This window comes from Schistocerca americana, chromosome 4 (genome assembly GCF_021461395.2).
Source record: "Schistocerca americana isolate TAMUIC-IGC-003095 chromosome 4, iqSchAmer2.1, whole genome shotgun sequence".
NCBI classification, from domain to species: domain Eukaryota; kingdom Metazoa; phylum Arthropoda; class Insecta; order Orthoptera; family Acrididae; genus Schistocerca; species Schistocerca americana.
In genome coordinates, this window is record NC_060122.1 from 607,160,838 (window position 1) to 607,185,847 (window position 25,010).

The window sequence follows — 25,010 nt, forward strand, 5'->3', positions numbered from 1 at the left end:
TGATAATACGGAGGCAACTACGAGAAAAATATAAGCGTGCTCTGGCTAATTGTAGTGAAAATTCTGGAAACATTTGCCCACTCGTACACTCCCTCACTTAAAAATCTCAATAGGGAACTGAGTTCGGTGAAAGTTGCACTTGCTACACTCCATATGCCTGTCTAAATGGAAGCGAACGCTACTGGTAACCTGTAGGTTACTCTCAACCATTCACTGCGAAGTCGATAAACGTAGACAATACAGCAGAAATTCTCTTACACAAAATCAAGTTTTGTGCGTTGTGAGCGCCTTGTCGCTTGTGCTCATCACTTCGACGTCCTTTCGTAGTCGTCAACGCGAGTTCACGAGCACAAAGAACGCGCAGTCACGCACGTGGCCCTTAACCTTGCTGTTGCTCTAATGCTCTGTCTTTGCCAGCTGCGTGTGAGTAAACACTGCAAGTGGTTAGTGGAGCGAATACCGAACGCTTGGTCAGGTAACACCTGCGTCACTTGTGGTATTCACAAACAACGAGAAGCAATACCGACGTGGGTAACAGAGAATATTCAGCTTTGTAAGTAGACACAGTTTCCTCTTTCATATATTTGCGACAGATGGTGTTAAAACATTTTCATATTGTGAACTGTTGTGGCCTTTGAAACACATTTCGCACTGAAACTGTAAATCACTGCACAGCGAATATAAAATCACCACTCACTAAATAGTGATAGACCGTAAATTCGTGTAAACTAGGTATAGTCGTTTTTTCGGCTATTCGTTTAGACAATGATAAACATGTACTCTGGTGGAACACACTCAGTTGCGATGCATGCCACTACAGTAATTGTACCGAGAGCGCAAGAGAGAAAATTAACACAAAAGATGTACTACACAGTCTCCCAGTTTCAGCAGCCTCGTGGAAGTAAACAACTTCTTTTGGCGGCTAAATGTAGAACAAGGAACGTGGGGGATTGGTGATGACGCCCACGCCATCTGTGTTGTGGACGACGAACTTCGTCAGCTCGAAACTGAAAGCGCGCCAACAAGAAACATGTGTCTGTTCGTTACACAGCAGAAATCGAGCCTGCAGTAACTTACGAGTCCATTACCGACGTGAGACTAACCGTACGCTAGAGATCCCATGACATTGCTGACACAGTTCGCTGAACACAGTGGCGAACGGTGCGAATTCCGAGCAGTCAACAGTTAAAAATCAGAATTCTTAGGTCAGTTTATCACTACACACGTCGATTAGCTCACTGTTATTTTGTGGCAGTTTATACAACTTTATATCCGAAACTTTCGTAGTTACCAGAGTAATGGTAAAACTCAAAATTTCATTAAACTCTTCCGAAGAATATCAAATGTGTTTGCAACAGCGAATAATGACAATCATCAGCTGTAGAATGGAATGACGACAATGAAAATTTGTACCAGACTGAGACTCGAACCCGTATTTCCCGCTTATTGCGAGTTGTCGCCTTACTATTTGGCTATCCGTACACGGCTCACGACCACACCCAAACTTCCATTTGTCGTCCACCAAGCGTCTACGACCTGGACTCGTACATTCATTACGCATATTCCCGTACAGGTCAGACGTTGTACTTGACCGTATCGGCAGATTAATACGATATTGTAGTGCCTTTGTCATTCTGATTACGATGCAAAGTTCTTTGGACAGGCGTGTCCAAAGGAACTTTGCATCGTAATCAGAATGACACAGGCACTGCAATATCGTATCTTCCGAAGCAATCCATGCCGCTAACCGTATTCTCGTCGTAAAAGTGTTCGGGAGCGATCTCATAATACCAAAGTAGCAGTAACTCTAAATTTAATCTTGGGCTGCCTTTCAGTTTGATACTTCAAGAGACATCTCATCGACAAAGCTGTAAAGATACAAGATGCGTTTTTCACTATAGGATCCGAAATGATAGGAGGTGGTTTCAGATCTTCCCCGCAAGCAATTAGTTTCAGTTAGACACCTGAAAAAACTGACGACAGGTTTGCTGAAGCAGTGCTGTGTGAAAACGGCAAATCGTTCCAGCATATATGTCAATTGCTTTACAAGAAATGCACGTCGTCTATTTCTGGATTAGATGTTATATCTATAAGAAATGTTACAACTTAAAAATGCAGAGAATGCACTAATTATTTGGAAGCGATACTTGGAAGGAGCACCAAACGAAAAAGTCCCCCAGTTGTAAATATTTGTGCTACAGAAGGGGTACACTAAAAAGCAAGAGGAGAGGGGCAGCTTGCAATCTGAGGAATTTACAAAGTGTCGTGTAACCAAATGTTTAAATAGGCAGAGCAGTTCATTAACGAGATTCTTGCTGCGAAATGTCTCCTAAAGTCATGACTACACTAGGAGAATAACCGGAAGTGAACGCACAAATACAAACGAGTGAGTCGCATTTGGCAGTCCATTCGAAAATCTGTTCTGAGATTCGACTTTCTTCGTATCACTATGAATGTACAGAATACTCTGCGAGAATCAACTCAAAGGCTTAACATTTTGCCACAGGCGGCACCGTGAATGACCTCTACTTAATGACCGCGACCACAGCAAAAAAATGAAATGTGTGCGACCTTCGCCAGCCGATTACTCGCTACGGGAAAGGTTTTGCTGCGAGACAGTCCATTCTGATCTTTTCATATTCAAACCTGCTCACTGACAAAACGGCTTGCTGTAAACAGCTCGATCTAGCATTAGCTAATCCAGGCTCACTAAATGGCCTAATGTGTAGGGTTCCTGAAATTGTAAATATTGTATTACATCATAATTTTAACTTTACGCGCCGTCTTCAATTTTTGTTGGATTATTCAAATTACGAGCATATCATTGTATGAAAATATTCTTAATATTTGGTGTGTAGATGAGGATTCCTTAGTTTTCCTGTGAAATTTTGACATTTAGTTGTCAGTATCTAACACGTTTAATGCCTATCTTTGTGTATATAATATAATCTTACATTACGTGTTGCGTAATGCAAGATGTCACTACCAAATTGTGCTATTATTATTGTAACGTAAGGCATGTTCCTGACACTAATAAGGAAATAAGGGAAGATCTGAAAGGGCAACTTTGGTGTGGATGACACCATGAATAAATGCTAATATTTTAGGTTGGGTTTTACTGTGATTGTTACGAATATCAACTGAAATCACAGTTTTACTGTAAACAGTCACAATTTATTTCAATTTCCGTTACGCGTTTCGGAAATTTAAACCTCCATCATACATGCGTTGTGCCTACAACCTTGCGGAACTTGTGGCAATGTCTAGTAGAAGAAGACGAGAAGCAACACACTATTTTAGTGGATAGTTCAAAGTCTTTTGATTTTAAAGTTTTTTGAGTTTAAACTTCCGAAAAGCGTATTTCAATTAATCATCAACCAACACAACAGTTAATAACACCGATTCGTCGACAGTGTTTGCAACAGTTATTTAACTCCCAAAAAACATGTCTGGAATCCTCGCAGAGCACAATGCATTACATACTAGAGGACCTTCATCTTATAACTTATTTTCAAGACAATATCCATTTCGTTCAATTAATGTTTCAAATAATTTAATGTCAGAAAGAGCTGCAATGTCATAGACAAATCCCAAAGTTTTTATTTCATCCCCCTGAACTTTGATTTCCTTTGGAAATTTCTCCTTGGAATCCTTTATTGTTTGCTCATCGGAGATAGTCTACAAACCTGTCTCATTCCTTTCTCAAACATTGCCTCTCTTTCGTGTCTTATGACTGCACTCTAACTTCTGTACACGTTGTAGGTAATCTTTCGCTTCACGTATTTTATCACAGCTGCCCTCAGAATTGCAAAGACTGCATTCCAGTCGACATTGTCAAAAGTTTCCTCTAAATCTACAGATGGTACAAACTTAAGTCTGGCTTCGTCAACTATCTTCTAAGATAAGTCGTAGGATCGTCTAAGATAAGTCGTACTAACTCGAGTGTTCCTTCATTTCTCCGGAACCCAGACTGGCCTTTCACAAGATCGGCTCTACAAGTTTTTCCATTCTTCTGAAAATAACTTGTGACGGTAGTTTGCAGCCATGAATTATTAAGCTGATGGTTCTGTAGTATTCACATCTGTCAGCACCTGCCTTCTTTGGAAGTGGAATTACCACATTCTTCTTGAAGTCTGAGCGTATTTCGTCTGTCTCACTTATTTTGCACGCCAGGAGGAATAATTTTCTCACGGTTGGTTCTCCCAAGTATCTCATTAATTCTGAGGAATGTCATCTACTCCGAGAGCCTTGTTTCCACCTAGGTCTTTCAGTGTTCTATCAAATTCTTTTCTCAATATCATATCTCCTATCTCATCTTCACTTCCTGTCTCTTCTCTTTCCGTAATCTTATCCTCAAGTGTGTTCCTCTTACATAGACCCTCTATATACTCCTTCCGTCTTTCAGATTTTCCTCCTTCGCTTTGTTTTGGCTTGCCATCTGAGCTCCTTATATTCATACAGCCACTTCTCTTTTCTCCGAAGTTTTCTCTAGTTTTCCTATACTCAGCATCTGTCTTTTTCCAAGTCACGCATGCTTCTACTGCCTCGCATTCGCCCTTTATCCATTCCTGCTTAGCCTCTTTGCACTTCGCATCAGTCTCACTTTTAGACGTCTGTATTCTCTTTCTTTAACCTACCTTCTGACATAAGTCATAGAGAGAATACTATCTCGCGTGTTCCTGCATTTCTCCGGAATTCAAACTGATCTTCTCCGAAGTCGGCGCCTACGAGTCTTTCCATCCTTTTGTAAATAAGACATGGCACTAGCGCCTGAAATGGCAGAGAAACTGTCCGTGAGAATACACTCATATGTGCGAGTTACAGTCTCATAAAAAAGGCCATTTCTGTAAGTTGTATATTCTGATGTGATGACAGTGGTCATACTACTGGAGAACTGGTGTTACATCTTCCTTAGTCTCTTGCACAGTCTGATTTGCTGTTCACAATACCGCTCACAGAAAAGAACAGATGTTTCACATCCAATTCTGTAGTTGAGTCGCGCAAAGAAGTTGGAAAGCCTCTCAAGTTTATCCTGTCGAGCTGACCGGGCAAGTTGCTGTGGTGGCAAAACACCTTTGTGTTGTACGTTAGGTGCCTTCTATCGCATTTGCCATCTTTAATCCACATTTTTGAAGAGCAATAAATCATATAGTACTGGTAGCTTCCGTTCCATTGTGCTTCTTCACCCTTGTGTTATATGATCTCGCTTTAAAGTTAACAATATTGTCGGACGTACTGAAATCTTGGTTAAGCAAGTGCTCTTTCTTCCTTGTTAATTTAGTGACAACCGCTTCTAGTATTAATGGTTCGCTCACTATTGTAGTGAAAATAAGACGGTTTGGTGCTCGCTTGCTATTTATATTTGATCCGCTACAACTAGAATCTACACACACATTGTGCATAGGGACTTCAGAAGATACGCTACACATGTCGTCCCACGTTAAAATCACTATGTAACAGGATTACTTTCAGTGTAAGCTGATATAATAGCTCCATACTTAACAATCATATATAACCGTTCCCTCGGCGAAAGATCCGTACCTAAAGACTTGAAAGTTGAACAGGTCACACCAATACCCAAGAAAGGAAATAGGTGAAATCCTGTGAATTACAGACCCATATCACTGACGTCGATTTGCAGTAGGGTTTTCGAACCTATGTGCTGTGTTCGAACAATATGAATTACCTCGAAGAAAATGATCTATTGACATACATTCAACAGGGATTCAGAAAATATCGTTCTTGTGAAACACAACTAGATCTTTATTCACACGAAGTAATGGGAGCTATCAACAGGGGATCTCAAATTGATTCCATATTTCTAGATTTCCAAAAGACTTTTGATACCGTTTCCTCACAAGCAGCTTCTAATAAAATTGAATGCCTATGGAGTATCGTCTCAGTTGTGCCACTGGATTCGTTATTTCGTGTCAGAAATGTTACAGTTCGCGGTCATTGACGGGAAGTCATCGCGTAAAACAGAAGTAATGCCGAGCGTTCCCTAAGGAAGTATTATATGCGCTCTGCTGTTTTTAATCTATATAAATGAATTAGTCTGAGCAGTCCTCTTAGATTGGTGTTAGACGATACTGCCATTTATTGTCTCGCAAAGTAATCAGATGATCAAAACGATGTGCATAATGATTTTGACATTTGTATGGGGCGAAATGTGTCAGTTGACCATAAATCAGGTCATCCACATGAGGACGTAAAGGAATCCGTTAAACTTCGCTTAGCCAATGAACCACATTAATCTAAAGGCAGTCAATCCAACTAAATAACAAGGAATAACGATTCTTACAAAACAACTTACACTGGAACGATCACATAAATAATGTTGTGGGTAGATCAGACCAAAGTCTGTAGTTTATTAGCAGAGTACTTAGAAAATGCAGCAGGTCTTCTAAAGAGACTGATTACACCACGCTTGTCCATCCTCTTTTGGAGTATTTCTGTGTGGTGTGAGATCCACATCATATGGGGCTGACGGAGGACGTCGAAAAAGTTCAAAGAAGGATTGCTCGTTTTGTATTATCTCGAAATATGAGAGAGAGTGTCACGGGCATTATCCGCCAGTTCGTGTGGCTGTCATAAAAACAAAGGCGTTTTTCTTCACGGAGAGACCTTTTCACCGAATTTCAATCTCCAACTTTCTTCTAGAAATCCAAAAATATTTTTAACACCCACCTACATAAATAGAAATGATCATTGTAATAAAATAAGAGAAATCTGAGCTCGCATAGGTAGATTTAAGTGTTCATTTTCCCGCGTGCCTTTCGAGAGCGGTACGGTACAGAAACAGAATGGAAGTGCTTCGACGAATCCTGTGCCAAGCACCTAAGTGTGAGTTGGGGAATAGTCATGCAGATGTAGAGTGAGGTATTGCCAGAGGAGAGTACATGTTCTGAGTGTGCATCACAGTGTGCGAGTGACATGACGCGGCAACTGGATATGTGCTCTGAAGTTGAAGTATGCGGAACATTAAGATTCTCGTAGGTAAAACGCCAAAAACTGCACACAAATTCACCGTGAAATTCTGACGATAGAAAATAAAATCATCCGGTGGCATTGTTGGCCGGGAGGTCCCATCCAGGGGAGTTCGGCCGCCGAGTTGCAGGTCTTATTTCAGGCGACGCCACATTGGGCGACTTGCGTATCGGTGATGATGATGAGAGGATGATGAGGTCAACACAACACCCAGTCCATGAGCGGAGAAAAATCTCCAATCGGTAATAGATCCCGGGCCCGCTGCATAATAGGCAAACACTTTACCAAGCAACTAAGCGGGGTGTGTAGGTGGCAGGGAGAAAACACAGGGAGCACAAGGCGATTTACAATTTGTACAGCAACCATATGTCAGTTGTAAGAATCGAGGGGCATGAAAGGGAAGAAGTCGTTGAGAAAGGAATGAGACGCGGTTGTAGCCCATCCCCGATGTTACTTAATCTGTATATTGAGCAAGCAGTAAAGGAAACAAAAGAAAAATTTTAAAGTCCAGGGAGAAGAAACAAAAACTTTGAGGTTTGCCGGTGACATTATAATTTTGTCGGAGACAGCAAAGGACTTGGAAGAGAAGCTGAACGGAACGGACAGTGTCTTGAAAGAAGAAAAATTAATAGAAGCAAAACGAGGATAATGGAAGGTAGTGGAATTAAATCAGGTGATGTTGAGGGAATTAGTTTTGATATTTGGGAAGCAAAATAACTGATGATGGTCGAGGTAGGGAGGATATAAAATGTATACTAGCAATAGCAGGAAAAGCGTTTCTGAAGGAGAGAAATATGTGAACATGGAGTATAGATTTAAGTGTCAGGAAGTCTTTTCCGGCCGGCCGATGTGGCCTAGTGGTTGTAGGTGCTACAGTCTGGAACCGCGCGACCGCTACGGTCGTAGGTTCGAATCCTGGCTCGGGCATGAGTGTGTGTGATGTCCTTAGCTTAGTTAGGTTTAAGTAGTTCTAAGTTCTAGGGGACTGATGACCTCAGAAGTTAAGTCCCATAGTGCTCAGAGCCATTTGAACCATTTTTGAAGACTTTTCCGAAAATATCTGTTTGTAATGTAGCCACCTATGGATGTGAAATATCGACGATGAACAGTTTAGTCAAGAAGAGAATAGAAACTTTTGAAATGTGGTGCTGCAGAAGAATGATGAAGATTATATGGGTAGATCACGTAACTAAAGAGGAGGTACAGAATAGAATTGCGGAGAAGAGGAATTTGTGGCACAACCTGACAAAAAGAAAGGATCGGTTGGTAGGACACATTCTGAGGCATCGTGAGATCACCAACTTAGTACTAAAGGGAAGCGTGGGGGATAAAAATCGTAGAGGGAGACCAAGAGATGAATACGGTAAGTAGATTCAGAGGCATGTAGGTTGCAATAGTTACTCGGAGATAAAGAAGCTTCCACATGATAGAGTAGTATGGACAGCTGCATCAAACCAGTCTTTGGACTGAAGACCACAACAACAATTTCGCTTCCAGCAGTAGTGAAATGTCGCCAACGTTTGACTAAGGCTGCACAGATGCGGGTGGTGCTGACCCGCCCTGCAGTGCAGACCTTGCGTCATGGGAGCTCCATCATTTCGTCCAGCTGAGAGAACGTCCGGGGGAAACAGATTTTCCAACGATGAGGACGTTCTCACAGCGCCTCTCTAATGGTTTCGTCACCAAGGAGCGGACATCTTGTGTTCGAGGAACTGGACGATCGGTAGGACATTCCAACTGTTATTTACAGAGACTTGGTAATTGTGATAAAAAATAGTGTCATGTATCTGTGCCACTTAAAAGTTTCTTGCCCTGCCAACATTATGCGTAACGCACTTTTTAAATTCCTCTAGTACATTCATCTGAAGTTCGTTTCCCATGAGAAATTCACACACTACACAATTAAAAGGCAAATAATTGACAAAAGTTGACTTTTAAAACTAATGTATTCCACATAACCTCCTTACACCCTCCGCTAAGTACGAGTAACCTGTGTAGGTTCCTAACAGTGTTGCGTGACACCGCTTCACGTCCGAGGAGTCCGTCCCCAAATGCTGAGTGACAATTCTAAATCCTGTCCCAACGAAAAACGGGTGTCTAGAACTCTAAAAAATCAAAAATTATATTTTTGTTATTACGTCAGGTTGAATACCTTGCACATGCAAAACTAAAAGATGGGTATTATTTGAGACTGACTGAACTGACAATATAGCTGGGTCATTCTCTAATTTTACAGCAAGTAAATAATGTAGATATTACCTTTAGTCGTGAGGCTAGTACACTACTGGCCATTAAAATTGCTACACCAAGAAGATGACCTGCTACAGACGCGAAATTTAACCGACAGGAAGAAGATGCTCTGATATGCAAATGATTAGCTTTTCAGAGCATTCACACAAGGTTGGCGCCGGTGACGACACCTACAACGTGCTGACGTGAGGAAAGTTTCCAACCGATTTCTCATACACAAACAGCAGTTGACCAGCGTTGCCTGGTGAAATGTTGTTGTGATGCCTAGTGTAAGGAGGAGAAGTGCGTACCATCACGTTTCCGACTTTGATAAAGGGCGGGTTGTAGCCTATCGCAATTGCAATTTATCGTATTGCGACATTGCTGCTCGCGTTGGTCGAGACCCAATGACTGTTAGCAGAATATGGAATCGGTGGGTTCAGGAGGGTAATACGGAACGCCGTGCTGGATCCCAACCGCCTCGTATCACTAGCACTTTAGATGACAGGCATCTTATCCGCATGGCTGTAACGGGTCGTGCAGCCACGTCTCGATCACTGAGTCAACAGATGGGAACGTTTGCAAGACAACAACAATCTGCACAAACAGTTCGACGACGTTTGCAGCAGCATGGACAATTAGCTCGGAGACCATGGCTGCGGTTACCCTTGTCGCTGCATCACAGACAGGAGCGCCTACGATGGTGTACTCAACGACGAACCTGGGTGCACGAATGGCAAAACGTCATCTTTCCGGATGAATCCAGGTTCTGTTTACAGCATCATAATGGTCGCATCCGTGTTTGGCGACATCGCGGTGAACGCACATTGGAAGTGTGTATTCGTTATCGCCATACTGGCGTATTGCCCGGCGTGATGGTATGGGGTGCCATTGGTTACACGTCTCGGTCACCTCTTGTTCGCATTGACGGCACTTTCAACAGTGGACGTTACATTTCAGATGTGTTACGACCCGTGGCTCTACCCTTCATTCGATCCCTGCGAAACCCTACATTTCAGCAGGATAATGCACGGCCGCCTGTTGCAGGTCCTGTACGGGCCTTTCTGGATACAGAAAATGTTCGGCTGCTGCCCTGCCCAGCACAGTCTCCAAATCTCACACCAATTGAAAACGTCTGGTCAATGGTGGTCGAGCAACTGGCTCGTCACAATACGCCAGTCACTACTCTTGATGAACTGTGGTATCATTTTGAAGCTGCATGGGCAGCTGTACCTGTACACGCAATCCAAGCACTGTCTCGATGCCCAGACGTATCAAGGCTGTTATTACGGCCAGAGGTGGTTGTTCTGGCTACTGATTTCTCAGGCTCTATGCACCCAAATTGCGTGAAAATGTAATCACATCTCAGTTCTACTACAATATATTTGTCCAATGAATACCTGTTTATCATCTGTATTTCTTCTTGGTGTAGCAGCTGTAATGGCCAGTAGTGTATTATTTGGGCAGAATTAACGATAATGTCCTGGGTCAATAACTGAGTTTGTAGTTTTGTAGCCGGTCGCGGTGGCCGAGAGGTTCTAGGCGCTTCAGTCCGGAACCACGCGACTACCACGGTCGCAGGTTCGAATCCTGCCTCCGGCATGGATGTGTGTGATGTCCTTAGGTTAGTTAGGTTTAAGTAGTTCTAAGTTCTAGGGGGCTAATGAGCTCCGATGTTAAGTCCCATAGTGCTCAGAGCCATTTGAAACATTTTTTGTTTTGTTTTTGGTAGTTTTGTACAGTTTCATATGAAAAAGGGTGACACGGAAATTTGTGGCGTGTCTAGTAGTTGAACCTAGATATCTTGCTCTTTATGAGCAATTGTCTTGACCATTGGCGTGCCCAAGCGCGCCTCCTGAAACAATGCAAATTATCATTGCTACTCGATGGTTGCCGCTATACAATCGCACTTGTATGCGCAGTGTCATTTTAGATGTATATCGACGCAGTGATGACGATAATTGTCGAGATGCACGGAGTCGAACCAGCAAGTAGACCTTCCGCCGCCACTCTTTATGACAGTTGTATTCACATAAAGGGCGAATGTGGACGTAATTCGCTTTGCGAAAGGTCGTCGCATAACGTGCGCCTGATTTTATGTTCCCAGCGAAGAAAGTCAGTGATGTAGGTTGCCTACGCAACAGGCTACAGAGGCAGCTGATGCCCTAGGCCAGCGGGCTCTAGCCTTGCTGAGATCATTATCCTCAAATGCAGTCAGATGTCAACTGGTACCCATCCCCCTTTCCACAGCATCATAAAAATTAGTGCCTAAATAAAGGACTGCAAAGGAAATTCCTTGAATATTTTTCTAAATAAGCATTAGACTGCAAAGGAAATTCCTTGAATATTTTTACTGGAGTTCTGTGCCTCAGTCTGTTAAAATCGGAACCCTTATAGGATTGTCCTGTTGTGCGACCGTCTGTCTGCCTGTCTGTACAACTATTAAGAACACTTTTCCTCAGGAACCGGTAGAGGTATCAAGTTCAAATTTAGGTCATACATTAAGGTTTTGATTCCTAGGAGGTGTAAAAATTATAAGCTTCTAAGTCACTTCAGTCAAAAGATACGGACCTTTATGTCACTTATTTTTATTTAGTTTCTACTCCAAAAAATACATACGGAATACTCAAACTATTGTTTTCCATTCGTTGCAAATAGCGCTGTAATCGACAAATATCAAATGTGCCTGTCTTGCAATTAAGAACGACGCATTCGATTCTACATTTCATTTACGGTGTAAATGTAAACCTTTGGGTTTTAATGGTTGATGTTTATGTTCTAAATTTAGATTAGAGTTCCAAACTTGATTGTATAGTGCGATATGATTAGCCGCTTCAATGTCTGGTCAGAAACGACGTTCAGCGCCATCCAGGAACAACGGCGTGAATTTAATAGTTTTTTGTTCCCATTGGGATTGTTCATATCGGTGAGCCCCTTGCCTCTCACCATTGGTGTGCTTCATTTCGGAGAGTTCCCTCGCCGCTCACTATTTGGGTGCTTGATTTCGGTGAGTATATATGGAAGGTACACCTGTCATTTCCGCTTCATGGACATTTTACCTTATTACAATGGCTGTGAATTGTATTGCGTCACTTGCCGCCTAGAGGTCAGCGCGAGAGTTAGGCCGGTTGGAAGAAACCCGGCAATGAAATTGGTCACCGTGATGGTGGTGTTCGAGGGCGGCCTCCGAAATCGAGCATTCCGATGGTTTGGAGACTCACCGCAATTAACTCTGTAGGAAATTGAAAACTATATTGTCATACAAGTAACTCATTTACCAGAAATGCCAGTGACTAGCCAAATTATTTGTATGTACATATTTGCAACACTCAAGTAATGTTTGAACATCAGTATCAACTGTTAAAACCCAAAGGTTTACATTTACATCGTAAATGAAATGTAGAATCTAATGCATCGGTTCGTAATTGCAAAAAGTAGGCACACTTGATATTTGCGGATAAGAGCGTCATCTATCACGAAAGGGAAACAATGCTCGGAGTAAACAGGACTTTTTTGGCGTAGAATCCGTATATGCAGTTAAAAAGGGGAGGGGGGCATTTTAAAATACAAAGGTAACGACATCCACGCATGACGGAAGGTTAGGATGTGGCTGGTTGTGGCACAGACAAACGTCCTCTTTACTAATATTAACTTTTCACTCAGAATATTATTGTCGTACAACGCGTAGTTTTCGAGATATTTAGTTGTCTCACGTTAAAATAAACACCCAGTATACATCGCAGTTCCGACGCTACGGCACTGCTGCATTAGGTCATGATGTTTATCAAGTGTGTGTCAACTAGTAAACATTTATTATTGCACTCAGAGCATCCATGAGTTTAAAAGAATAGTATATCATTGTACGTGTAATTTTAACACGAAGTACCAAGGCCACGAATTTAGTGTTGGATAAATTATTGGCAGTTAATCAGCAATCATCATAAGAAGTTATAATGCAATCGAATATTGAAATTTTACTGCACCAGAACATCCTCGACCCCATTTTTGCAAGTCGCACTATCATCTTGAACTGAGGCGTCGATTACTAGCTTTCTGAAAGAAAAGACCAGCGTTCTTGAGGTTCTCAAATTTTCTGCATCGAAGGCAAAAATTCAGAAAGCAACAGATGCATAAAAATTTTCCATTGTTTCGTTAGCCAGCAGTCTTTCCCTAGAATTTATGTAATGATATAAATTGCATGTATTGTATTGTATGTTAACCGGGGACCTAGGAACGACGGAGAGGCTCCGTCCCCGCCGCAGCCGCAGTGGTCCACAAACCCACGACGACTACCGCAGTCCACTTCACCCCTCCGCCGCCCCACACCGAACCCAGGGTTATTGTGCGGTTCGGCCCCCGGTGGAGCCCCCAGGGAACGTCTCACACCAGACGAATGTAGCCCCTATGTTTGCGTGGTAGAGTAATGGTGGTGTACGCGTACGTGGAGAACTTGTTTGCGCAGCAATCGCCGACATAGTGTAACTGAGCCGGAATAAGGGGAACCAGCCCGCATTCGCCGAGGCAGATGGAAAACCGCCTAAAAACCATCCACAGACTGGCCGGTTCACCGGACCTAGACACAAATCCGCCCGGCGGATTCGTGCCGGGGACCAGGCGCTCCTTCCCGCCCGGAAAGCAGTGCGTTAGACCGAACGGCCAACCTGGCAGGATAATGATATAAATTAGTTCGTCGACGTGTCAAGGTTATTACTACGCAGACATGAGGTCATCAGCAACAGTTTTTCATTGCCTAGTCTCCTTTTTCACTAACACGGGTAACAGACTACAATGAGGGAAGAAGAGACGTAACAGCAAGAAGGGATTGTGCATTATAAACGAAAGTTGGTAGGCGTGTTTCTACGTCTGAAAGATGACGCCTATTGAAATTTCGCGTAAGAGTGGCGATAGTAGCGGCCACTGTGACAATGCAAATCAGGCTTGCTTTAAATACACGCTGTACCGGTTGTGGGTGTTAGTTGCATTTGAGATTGGACATGATGAGTTGATGTCAGTCGAGAATGCCTCTAAGGCGACAAAGAAGCCATTATCAGCACTTAACTAAGTTTTATCGAGGTTTCTTCCGTGAAATTGCGGAAAGACTTCGCAGGAATGTAGCCACCATACATGACTGCTGTCAGTGGTGTTCACGAGAATGTACGGTCGCTAAGACCGGGCTCTGGACGGCCACGTGGCACTTCCGAGAGGGAAGACAATTGTCATCGGCGTATGGCTCTGGTGCATCTTACTGCATCTGTAGCAGCAAGCTGAGCAACCGTTGGCACCGCAGTGACATAACGAATAGTTACAATTCGGTTACTTCGATGGCATGTCTACATCTACATCAATGTGATTACTCTGCTATTCACAATAAAGTGCCTGGCAGAGGGTTCAATGAACCACCTTCAAGCTGTCTCTCTACCGTTCCACTCTCGAACGGCACGCTGGAAAAACGAGCACTTACATTTTTCTGTGCGAGCTCCGATTTCTCTTATTTTATCGTGATGGTCATTTCTCCCTATGTAGGTGGATGCCAATAGAATGTTTTCGCTATCGGAGGAGAAAACTGGTGACTGAAATTCCATGATAAGATCCCGTAGCAACAAAGAACGCCTTTGTTTTAATGATTGCCACTCCAATTCACGTATCATGTCTGTGACACTATCTCCCCTATTTCGCGATTATGCAAAACGAGCTGCCCTTCTTCGTACTTTTTCGACGTCATCCGTCAGTCCCAACTGATGCGGATCCCACGCCGCACAGCAATACTCCAGAATAGGGCGGACAAGCGTAGTGTAAGATGTCTCTTTAGTAGACCTGTTCCATCTTCTAAGTGTTCTGCCAATGAATCGCAGTCTTTGGTTTGCTCTACCCACAATATTATCTATGTGATAGTTCCAATTTAGGTTATTTGTAATTGCAATCCCTAAATACTTAGTTGAATTTACAGCCTTCAGATTTGTGTGACTTATCGCGTAATCGAAATTTAGCTGATTTCTTTTAGTACTCATGTGAATAACTTCACACTTTTCCTTATTCAGGGTCAACTGCCAATTTTAGCACTATACAGATATCGTATCTAAATTATTTTGCAATTCGGTTTAGTCACCTGACGACTTTTCAAGACGGTAAATGACAGCATCATCTGCAAACAATCTAAGAAGGCTACTCAGATTGTCTCCTATGTCGTTAATATAGATCAGGAACAATAGAGGACCTATAACACTTCTGTTTGGAACGCCGGATATTACTTCTGCCCTGTTGCGTGCATTCCATTGACCCCAAACCCCCGCCATTTGCGACTTCAGTGGTGTCACGCGAGAGCTCATTGGAAGGCAGGGTGGAGATCGGTCGTGTTTCTGTTGAAAGGTGGTTTTGACTCGCTGCCAATTATGGCCATTTGTTGGTTGGAACGAGGCCAGTTGGGGGCCTGCAATCAACCTGTCTGCGTGCTATGCACGCTGGACCTACACCTGGAATTACGGTCTCAGATGCGATTTCGTACGGCAGCGGGAACACTCTCGTGGTAATTCCACGCACTCTGACTGCAAATGTGGTGATTCGAGCTGTTGTGCTGCCATTCATGAACGACATTCTATGGGACGTTTTGCAGCAGAATAAAGCTCGCCCGCATACCGCTGTTGTAACCCAGTATGCTGTACAGAGTGTCGACATGTTGCCTTGGCCTGTTCGATCACCAGATCTGTCTCCAATGGAGCACATATGGGACATCATCGGACGACACCTACAGCGTCATCCACAAACAGCATTAACAGCCTCGAGCAACCAGGCGCAACAGTCATGGAACTCCATCCAACAGACTGACATCCAGCACCTGTACAACACAATGAATGCACGTTTGCCTGCTTGCATTCAACATCCTGGCGGTTACACCGGTTGTTAAGGTACCAGGATTTCACATTTGCAATGGCTTATCTCTTATTAACATAATGTTGCCCAGAAAAATGTATTTCCTAAATTTCATTACTTTACATTAATTATTTTTTAGTGTTGTGATTTTTTCCGACAGCATAGCAGGAAGTATATTGCCTACTATCCAGTTTCTGAGTGTGTTCTTTCTTTTGTCAAACGCGCGAATGGAGCTCTTCTGAAAGTCACATTTCGTGCAAACGTGTGATCAAGAAAAACTTGGCAACCCGCCATTAGTTTATGTACTCTCCACCTCTCAGTAGCCGAGGCGTTGTTTATTGTGCAAACACAGAGCGGACTTTATTTATTTGAGCTTAGATGTTTCCTCATACAAACGCTGGCACTCTCTCAAACGTCTTTTGATTATTATCCTTCTCAGTTTCCTTCGTATCTGCTACCTATTGCTCGGACGTGTAATTTAATGCTTAGTTTTATCGTCTAAATAAGCTCTCCAAAAACTTACTGTACTGCCTGGTACTGTACAGGTTCAAATGGCTCTGAGCACTATGTGACTTAACATCTGAGGTCATCAGTCCCCTAGAACTTAGAACTACTTAAACCTAACTAACTAACCTAAGGACATCACACACATCCGCGCCAGAGGCAGGATTCGAACCTGCGACTGTAGCAATCGCGAAGTTCCGGACTGAAGCGCCTAGAACCGCACGGCCACCGCATACTGTACAGTTTTCAGTTATGTACGAATGCATGCTCACGCGGTGAAGTCCATTAATAAAATATTGTCCAGTGTCAAGCCGCGTCAGGTGGTTTATTGCCCCACGACGTTTCGGCAGATACCTCCTCTGCCATTGTCAGGTGTTGACTGTCGTGTGAATACCGCTGCCGTACTTATATAGCCTCGCCGCCGCTAGTGACATCACTGGTGCCTGTCCCGAACCATATACGGCACTGTTTTGGTGGCGCGACCGCCGCGCCAGCTTCTCCCCACAATCACGTGACCACAGGTCGTGCTCAGCTACAGTCCACCGTCTTTATTGAGGGTACTTTCCTGTACTTTGATCTCCATTGCTTCATTTATTACGCCAGTCCAGAAGCTATTGTTCCGTTTAATAATAGAAGTATCGTCGAATGCAATTTGGTGTCCGTTTTCCGGTGCGTGTCACGCTACAGCTGATTTTTCGGAATAGCGTAGGCACTCCACTCCTATCCTCTCACCGTCGTCCTGCCAGCTGACAAGGGCATTGCTTCCGTCTTATGCAACGTGCCGAATATGACGCGAAAATCCGACAGATGCTGGAGGAAGATATGTACCAAAAGGTGCCTCGGGACTCAACATCCAAAATAGGAAGGCTTCGGGGATTCTAAAACTGTCGTCGTCGGAAGAGAGTGTTATCAAAAACCTCCTTCCTCAGGCACCCAAACCACCCGCGTTCTACGGTCTACCAAAGTTGCATGAGAAGGATACACCTTTGATGGTATTGACAGCGGCCTTAGACTTTTTGCCGATGATGCTGTAGTCTACAGGAAAGTAGTATCACACGAAAGTTGTGAACAAATCAATGAGGATTGGCAGAAATTAAATGCATGGTGTAATGACTGACAGTTATCTGTCAATTTAGTAAGGGTAACCTACTGCGTATAACAAGACGAAAATTCCCATTAATGTACGATTACAAAATAAATGCCCAGTCTTTGGAAGCGGTAACGTCCGTCAAGTATCTGGGTGAGACAATTCGAAATGATCTCAAATGGAATGATCAGATTACACAAGTAACGAGCAAGGCGAACTCTAGATTGAGGTTTATTGGTAGAATCCTGAAGCGATGCAGTCCTTCAACAAAGGAAATAGCTTACAATACGTTAGTTCGTCCAGTCTTGGAATATTGTTCGTCTGTATAGGACCCTTATCAGTTGGGTTTGATTCAAGAAATTGAGATGACCCAAAGAAGAGCGGCAAAATTCATGACCGGTGCATTTAGCCATCGCGAGAGCGTTACAAATCTCATAAAAAATTTGAAGTGGGACACTCTGGCAGATAGACGGCGCGCTAAACAGAAGGGGCTGCTCACTAAGTTCCGAAATCCGATCTTTACCGAGGATGTAGAGCGTATATTATTACCACCAACTTTCAAATCGCGCAATGATCACCATTCAAATATAAGGGAAATAAGAGCTCGTTCTGAGGCGTTCAGACAGTCGTTTTTCCCTCGCGCGATCCGCGAGTGGAAACGAGGGGGGCGGGGGGGGGGGGGGATATGACTTTGGCGCGAATTGTGTCCTACGCCACACACTGCTTGGTGGCTAGCGGAGTATATATATATAGATGTAGATGTGAGGCCTATAGTGAGCACCGTCGGATCGCTGACCTACACGCTAGCAAAGCGTTTGGCCAGCCTCCTTTCGACGCACATTGTGCGCACCATATAAAGGATATGACGGACTTCATCGATCGAATTAAATGTCTATGCCTTGATGAAGGGGATTTATGGGTAGTTTTGATGTGGTTTTCCTATTCATGAATGTGTACAGACTCTGTAGACTTGCTGCCCCTGCTTTTTGACGACACCATCATGGATTTATTTAAACGTATCCTGATGACATCGTATTTGTTACATGATGGAGAACATTTCAACCAGAAGAGCGGCGTCACGATGGGGAGCCGATTAGCTCCAGTAGACAACCTCTGTATGAAGCTTTTTGAGAACATCGCCTTGGATACGGTTCCTGCAAAGCCTAGTTGTTTTTATCGCTACGTTGACGATACCTACGTGATATCGCCTCATGAACAGCTGTAAGAGTTCCTAGAACCCATCAACGACAGCAACGAAACATGAAGTTCACGTTGGAAGTAGAGAAGGACAGCTTGCCGTTCCTGGACGCCCGTGTCCTCCGTAAATCCGATGGGTGCCTCGGCCACAGCGCTTATCGCAAGCCCACGCACACGGATCGGCGTCACGCCCCCAGCTACCACCAACCAGCACTGAAACGGGCTGTTCTGAGGACCTTGGTACATCGAGCTGAAAACTTTTCAGACGCCTAAAACCTATGGAGTGAACTGAGCTACTTAACGTAAAGTTTTCAAGGAAAACGAACAACAGACAAATTTCGCAAGCTGTTTCATCTAAGCCGTGAAAGTTAAAGGCCTGCGAAGAAGACACGATAAAGACTGCGTTTTTACCGTTATGTGACTCAATAATAGAGAAAATCAGCCGGCTGCTGAAGAAAAATAAAATCGACACAGTCTTCAGGCCCCCAGCAAAGATCCGGCAACTAATGAAGCCTGTGAAAGACGATGTAGGCCCTAGAACACCTGGAGTTGGGTGTTCGCGCTATTGAACAGCACCGCATGGAACATAAAAGGAGCTTCTTCCCACGCTTTCTCGAAAAATCAGTTTTAGCGGAGCATGCACTGGAAAACAGACCCGAGTTACATTCGGCAATACTTCTATTATTAAACGGACTGGCGATTCCTGGGATAGCGTAATTAATGAAGCAATAGAGAATAAAATATCAGACAACATCGTCAATAAAGATGGTGAATTGCAGCTGAGCACAACCTGGGATCCTGTGATCGGGGAGTCGAAGCGGGCGCAGCGATCGCGCCACCAAAATATTGCCACATTTGGTGCGGGACTGAGCACCAATGATGTCACTGGCGGCGGCGCTGCTATTTAAGCACGGCAGCGGCATTCACACGACAGTCAGTCACATGACAATGGCAGAGGAGATCTCTGCCGAAATCTCGTGGGCAATAAAGCACTTGGCACGGCTTAAAAACCGAGAGTATTTTATTAACAGTTTCCAGTTATCTGATTCCCTCTGAAAAAAGAGCAAATGTCGATACACATTGAGCCGTGTGAGGCTCGTGTTGGTGCCGTTGGTAGGTTGACATCGTGTAATAGAGGTAGTGGCATCTCGTTTTCTTCTTCTATCTACGGGCGCCACTACGTTTGCAAGCATTGTCTGTCCGCGAGTGGTAGCAGCAGCGTTTATCGATATCTAGTACCAGTACTATCTTTGGAAGGACGTGAAGTTTTGACCGCTGGCGGCACGCAGGCATTGCCGGATCGAGGGACTGTAGTTGCGATGTTTCGATGTTTTAAACACTGGATTCTGAAGACGCAGTGCTGTCTCTCACTTCGCCCTCACTTGAATTATTCCATCGTTATACTGGTTATCACACGTCAGATGGATTTGGTAAGAGGATTGATCGGCGTTTAAAATGTCGCTATTTTCAGTTGCCATCCTGTTAGGTGAGCATAACTCTTGGCTGCCTGTCTCACCGCTTACGCAGCTGTAGGGACTTTTCTCACGTAGATCCTTGGAGCACTGTCTGTGGATCACTCCCTATTTTATTTGGTGTAATTGTGTCAATTGCTTAAAAATAATATTTTGTTTAAATTACTGCTATTGCTTATGGCCTTCAGCCGACAAATAATTTTGAATTCGCTTTTAATAAGGCCTTCAGCCATCAGTATAGCTTCTGTTACAGTCAATCTTTTTAAAAAGATTGTTTAAAAACTATTTTGGTATTTTTAAAGCGTAATTGTCTTCCTCATTTGTGATTCAGGTCTTCAGCCGTTAATTGTTCTGAAGTATTGCCCGTGGCCTTCAGCCGACAAATAATTTTGAATTCATTCTTGATAAGGCCTTCAGTTGTCAGTGTAGCTTGTGTTGCAGTCAATTTTTTTCAATGACTGTTTTTAAAAAATTATTTCCTTAAATAAAGCGTACGTGTTTACTGTGCAACCAACGGTAACTGATTAGGCCCCGTCCACACCTTTTCCTGCTTTCCCTAAGTCCCACGTCTCACACATGTTATCTGCTAAATGTCGCAAATTCCCAAGTCCAGTAACACACTAGCTTATCGGTGATTTGACCCACAGAATGCTGTAGTAAATTTGCCCCGATGGAGGTTTTATGATTTTCTCTAGGCACGGCTTGGCACATCATTGGGAAGCGATAACGCAGATCGCGATGATGTATGTTTTTACAAGCTTAACGTTTCACGAAGTGCGAAAGTACCATTATGTGTAACAAAAAGATCTAACAAGTAGCGCCACGGATGTAGTTTTCTTAGGTTCGTTGCATGCTGTAGTGCGTTCCAAGATTTGTTACTCAATTTGGATTCATAATGGTATAGCGACGATTTTATGCAAATCGAGAAGCATTTGTAATTTAACAAGAAATTCTTTCACTCATCACATTTTGACAACGGTTCTACGCACATAATGTCCATCTGGTGTGCAACAGAGCTCTTGTGATGATTGTAAAGAGCATGAATGAGGGGTCGTTTACTGTGAAAGAAGAACACACTTGCAGCATACCATGGATACGCCACCATTTGTAAGATCTAGAAAAATGTTAAAGTATCGTATAGTCAGTTTTAGTGACACTGATTGATTGTTCTGACGAACTAACAGTCGCTTAAGCCGTTTCGGCAACACATTTTTTTGAAAGAACTGGCAATGTAATAGCACACAATTGACTGGGAGGGTTACGTAAGGTAACACACGAATTGATGGCTTTGCCATTCGGTTCGGTCTTCAGTGTTCACATTCCCGATGCGTCGTATAGTCGAGGTACAATCTTGAAGCGCCACTTACATCACTTCCCAGTTATACAGCGTGTAACTAACTTCCCTTTACAGACTTTGAGGACTTGGTCCTTACACCAAAACAAGAAAAAAAGTGTAGTAAGTACGCGATCCAAAATGCATACTTTTAAGAACTATGAGCAGTTTTTCATCTTGGATACTGTGGAACACATCTCTTCTACTGCAAGGGCTTTGCTTTCCATATTTTGGGAGGAGGTAGTAAGGACAAAACGAAGAAAAAAAGTCCTGTAAAGATAGGCTCTAACATGTATACCTTAAGACCTATGAGCACTTGTTCAGTAGAAGAGATGTGTTTCACAACAGCGAAGATAATCAAGTGCTCATATTTCTTAAAGTAAGCATTTTAGATCCCATGTCTGCTGGACATTTTTTCCTTGTTTTGATCCGTTCTACCTCCTCCCAAATTACAGAAAGCAAAGGGCTTGCAGTAGAAAATATATGTTTCACATAGAGAAGATGAAAAAGTGTTCATGGCTGTTAAGGTATGCATTTTTGAGCCCATGTGTACTACACATTTTTTATGGTTTTAGTGTAAGGAACCTGTCCTCAGAATCTGTAAATGGAGTTTAGTTACACACTGTGAATTCATAACAGTTTCTCTTGATTGGTTGTCATCGCTTATTGCCCTTTTCAAGACCGAACAATTTTTAGCCTTGCGCTTACTTCTTTACTTTGTTAATTTTGTTGTAAATATTGTTGCCGCAGCCGCAGCCGCAGCCGCAGCCGCAGCCTGGTTTCATATAGCTCTCCACGCTTGTATATCCGGCGCAAGCCTCCTCATCTTTGCAGCCATTTGAACCTGCTTACAACAATCAAGCCTCGGTCCTGCTAAACACTTACCCTCATTACCAAACTGACGATTCTTTGATGACTCAGGATGTGTCCTGCCAATCGATACCTTGCATTACGCAAAATGTGTCATCATTTTCTCTCAGATTCGATACATTACCTGCTCAAGACTTCTCCTGTAGCACAATATGACAGAAGCTTCTGATCTCTTCTTGTACGAACTGCTTAGCGTCCTCGTTTCACTTCCGTACAGCGCTATACTCCAGACAAACAACTTCAGAAAATACTTCCTAATATCTAAACCGGTTTTCGATGCTAACAAAGTTCTCTTTTTCAGATCTGTTTTTCTTGCTATTGCCACTATGTACTTCTTATCCTATCCAGGTTTATCTCCTTTTCTTGGGTTTTTACCAAAATGAATTGTTACGCCATGACTCATGGAAAACAACTACTACCATGGTCAGTTATTTTGTTACCCAGACAGTAAAACTCATTTACTACTTTGAGTGTCTCATTTTCTAATCTAATTCACCCAACGTCACCTAATTCAACTAAGCCCCAGAAGACTTGTTTTACTTTTATCGATGGTAACCTTATAACCTCTTTTGGAGACAATATCCATTCACTTCAACTGCTCTTCTAGGTACAATGTTTTCGGCAAATCTTGAGAGTTTTTATTATTTCTCCTTGATTTCCTCACAGCTTGCTCAGTGTATAAACTGAATAACATCATGGATGGACTACACACGTGTCTCAGTTCGTTCTCAGTTAGTGCCTCTTTTTCGTGCCTTTTGACTTTTGTGACTGTAGTCTGGTTTATGTGTAATTTGATCCCTGTACTTTATCCCCGCTATCTTCAGAATTTCAAAGAGTGTATTTCAGTCAATATTGTCAAAAGATATGTCTAAATCTACAAATGCTATAAACGTAAGTTTGCCTTCCTTTAACCACTCTTCTAAAATAGGCCTCGCACGTTCATACATTTATCCAGAATCTAAACTGATCTTCCCAGAGGTTGATTTCTACCAGTTTTTTCACTCTTCTGTACACTAGCAGCGCAAATAGTAGGTAGCACAAAGAGTCATAACAGAAAAGCGACACACAGCTCCAGAACGACACTATAGGCTTCGTGCAGCTGTTTATGAATATATAGAATCCACTGTGCATCACTCGAAACATGTTTACTTCCATTAAAAAAATATAATGGACGGGAAAAGGGACTGGTGCGGATTCAATTACTTTGAAGTGTAACGATAGTCGTAAGCACATAAGCAACAAAAGTATCATCACTCCGACGTTCCACGATGTTAACCCTTAGTCTCGAAATGTCTGGCAAGTACAAAAATATAAAATTTAGATGACAACTGTGATAACTATGGTACTATTGTATTCAAGAGCGTATCAGACATCTCTGTGAGAAAACTTCGCTCATACTGCAGCACGTCGACATGCCAAAGTCGGTACTTTATTCATCACTTAATTAAACTGCACACTGTTTTTTTAGCCGTTGGTGCCTCATACTTAGCAGATACTTACCGAAAGCTATTTTGTACCACCTTCAAGTAAATGTTTTCATAGCAGATTATATTAGTAAAGTACGATTTTCGATCAACTATATGTACTCTAACATTAATATTTCTTGAATCGAGTTTTAATATGCGCAATTCATGAGGCAAGATTTGTATGTTAAGACGCGGGAAATTATTGCTCGTGTGGAACAAAGCGTTTCGGCATTGCAACGGGTTATACAGAATGGTTCACCGAAGGTCCTTGAACACGACGAGATGGGTCAGGTCGCTTCAACCAGACCACCCCCTAGAGAAAATCGACACCTCATCCGAATATCATTGCAGGACAGATCTGCGTTCTCCTCGGCTCTGGCGCAGCTCTGGAACACATCGTACACTTCTCCGCCTACCTACAGGGTTGGTTGGTTGGTTGTTTTGGGGAAGCAGACCAGACAGCGAGGTCATCGGTCTCATCGGATTAGGGAAGGATGGGGAAGGAAGTCGGCCGTGCCCTTTCAGAGGAACCATCCCGGCATTTACCTGGAGTGATTTAGGGAAATCACGGAAAACCCAAATCAGGATGGCCGGACGCGGGATTGAACCGTCGTCCTCCCGAATGCGAGTCCAGTGTCTAACCACTGCGCCACCTCGATCGGTACCTACAGGGTGGCAATTATTTAACTATAAGAAAAAAACGCAAATTTGTTACAAACTACGGCGTGCACACACTTAATTCAATATTTCGGATTTAGTATATGACATGTTCGATATGCCTGCCATCATTGGCAATGACCCATGCCAGTGGCCACTGGGTACCCTAGAGCCAGAATGGAGTCCCCAAAGTGCTCCTCCAGGACATGAAACACTCTCCTGCTTCAATTAGGTCGAGATCCGTTTTGCATGAACCACGTCTTGTCAAAATCATGGCCACTTTGGATAATGGCGATGAAACCATCTCCCAGAACCTTCACGCACTGTTCGGTAGTCACCGT

At 43.2% G+C, this 25,010-nt stretch overlaps 1 protein-coding gene across 1 annotated transcript in view; it reads left to right on the forward strand.

Annotated features, from left to right (window-relative positions):
* Window positions 1–378: 378 nt before the first annotated feature.
* The window catches only part of LOC124613970 (xenotropic and polytropic retrovirus receptor 1), a 286,213-nt gene continuing 261,581 nt past the window's right edge, over window positions 379–25,010 (forward strand). Inside the window, exon 1 of the mRNA XM_047142759.1 lies at window positions 379–553. The gene's annotated coding sequence lies outside the window, so the exon portion shown is untranslated. The remainder of the gene's footprint in view (window positions 554–25,010) is intronic.